General features: G+C 50.4%; 1 pseudogene; it reads left to right on the forward strand.

The window, feature by feature from the left end:
* The first annotated feature begins 218 nt into the window (after nt 1-218).
* LOC125887843 (uncharacterized) lies at nt 219-1,968 on the forward strand (annotated as a pseudogene).
* The last annotated feature ends 759 nt before the right edge of the window (nt 1,969-2,727 follow it).

Consider the following 2,727-nt stretch of genomic DNA (forward strand, 5'->3'; position numbering starts at 1 on the left):
TGACATCATCAGTGTGCTGCTCTTGTGCTGCTTTTAAAACTGTTTTGTGCTTCTTTAGAGCTAAGCTAGTTTTCCAAATTGGAGTTAGCACATTTGAACAAAATCGTTGGCAACATTGCACAAAAACCTTACTGCAGGGTTAGCGTGTTAGCTCGCTAAGTAGGGCGACCTGGTGGTGCTTTGTCTAGACCTGGCTCATGCATATGGTTCAATCACTGATGAAGCACCGTGTCCCGGAGAAGATTCTAAATCTCATCCTTGACTACTATAACAACTTCAGTCTTAGGGTGTCCTCCAGGTCTTCTACATCAGCATGGCACCGTCTTGAGAAGGGCATCATCACTGGCTGTACGGTTTCTGTATCCCTGTTTGCACTTGCCATGACAATGCTTGTGAATTCAGCCGAAGTAGAGTGCAGAGACCCCTTGTCCAGATCTGGCACCCAACAGCCCCCAATTAGAGCGTACATGGACGAGCTGACGGTAACCACAACATCTGTGCCCGGGAGCAGGTGGATCCTTTGAGGTCTGGGAAGGCTCATTACATGGGCAAGAATGGCTTCAAGCCTGCCTAATCTAGGTCTCTTGTCCTTAAGGTAACCGACCAGTTCCGCTTCTTTCTGGGGGACACAAAGATCCATCTGTGTCTGAGAAGCCAGTGAACAGTTTGGAGAAGCTCTTCACCGGCAATCTGAAGGACACTGCATCTTGCCAGTCAGCCAGTGATGACCTCAGCTCTTGACTTTCTACCGTGGACAGGTCAGGACTTACCGGGAAATTCAAGGCCTGGATTTACCAGCATGGAATCCTGCCCAGACTCCTCTGGCCTCTTCTGGTATAAGAAGTTCCAATCACCACCATGGAGAGCTTCGAACGGAAGATAAATCACTTCCTGCCCAGGTGGCTGGGCCTGCCACGGAGTCTCAGCAGCATCCCCCTTTATGGGCGCAACACCAAGCTGCAGCTTCTGTTCAGCAGTCTAGTGGAGGAGTTCAAGGTCACCAGAGCCAGAGAAGTCCTGTTCTACAGAGACTCTACTGACACCAAGGTCTCTTCCGCGGGTGTGGAGGTCACAACAGGAAGGAAGTGGCGTGCCCAGGAAGCGGTCAACTGAGCTGAGGCAAGGCTGCGGCACAATATCCTGTTGGACACAGTGGCAACTGGGCGGGCCGGACTTGGGAGCACCCCAACACCTTCCTACAGCAATGCCAGGGGAAAGGTGAGGTGAAGGCTGATCCAGGAGGAGGTGCGGGCAGAAGAGGAGGAAATTCACCTCAGCAGGATGGTGGGCATGGGCAAGCAGGGGGCCTGGACCAAGTGGGAGCACAGTACTGGCAGGAAAATCACGTGGAGAGAACTGTGGAAATCGGAGCCTCCTGGGAGAGGGGCAGTACTGTTGGCGCCATGACCAGGTCCTGCGGGCAGTAGCAGATACCATCTGTACCGCCATCAACTCCAGCACGTCGCAACACCCCAAAAAGTGAACCACCTCTTTTGTTCGTGCTGGAGAGAAGCCTCAACCCCGTCCAAAGGCCCAGGGAGGGCTTTTCTCAACAGCAAGAGACTGGCAGTTCCTAGTCGACCTTGGAAGACAGTTGAAGTTCCCGGACACGATTACACTGACGACACTCAGGCCAGACATGGTTCTGGTGTCCAGGACAACCAGGCAAGTGGTGCTGCTGGAGTTAACTGTCCCCTGGGAAGACAGAATGGAAGAGGCACAAGAGAGAAAAAGAGAGCCAAATATGCTTCTCTGGTAGCAGAGTGTTGGAGGGAGGGGTGGAAGGCCCACTGTGAACCTGTCAAAGTAGGCTGCAGGTGCTTTGCAGGGCAATCTCTACACTGGGTCCTGAGACTCTTAGGGATCTATGGGCAGCAGAGACAACGAGCCACCAAGAACATCCTGGAAGCCGCTGAGAAGGCTTCCTGGTGGCTCTGGATTAAGAGGGGTGACGAATTGCACAGTTAGCTACCTGGACACAGGTCTGGGACTGATCACCCCTGGCCGGCTCGCCTGGAAGAGGGTGTCTGAAGATAAGACCCAAAACACCCAATGACGCCAGGTCCTTCACTGATGATGTGTCCAGGTTGCACCATGAGGTGTATTATATAACTATCTCGTTAGCACGCTAACTTGTTAATATTGTAGCCTTTTGACAAGCATATTTGTTAGTATAGCCAACCTACTTAGCAAGCTAACTCACTAACGCTGCAGTAGCCTATAAGCCTAGTGAGTAATTGGCTTAATTTCAGCTGCAAAACCACTTTAGCATTATCAACTATTTTAGCACCACTAGCTGTGCTGATGCCGCTAATGATGCTAACTTTAGCCTAGTTAATACTAAAGGGGTTTTGTGGCTAAAAATTAAGTTGCTTTCACACACTGGGGCAACCTGGGGGGAGATTGGAGAGTGGGCACAAAATGTTTCCGCAGCAACACTATCCTGCTATCATAGGCATTACCAGCAGTAATCAACAAATTAGTGGCACCGCTAGCTACCCCCTACCCGACCCAGGTGGTGCTGCTCGTAGACATCATATTGTGATGATGTCACTGGTTTCAAAATCACTTTTCTTGACTCAAGGAAAGTTAAACAAATATATAACCTCCATGGATCAAAAATTCATAATGGAAGGAGTCATACCAGACCTAGTCTGCATTTTGAGGTGTCCTGTCAACTGTTCTACAGACGTCTATTTTATAATGGTGACCTCTGGGGAAAATGCT

The sequence above is a fragment of the Epinephelus fuscoguttatus genome, linkage group LG4, assembly GCF_011397635.1.
Source record: "Epinephelus fuscoguttatus linkage group LG4, E.fuscoguttatus.final_Chr_v1".
Lineage (NCBI taxonomy): Eukaryota > Metazoa > Chordata > Actinopteri > Perciformes > Serranidae > Epinephelus > Epinephelus fuscoguttatus.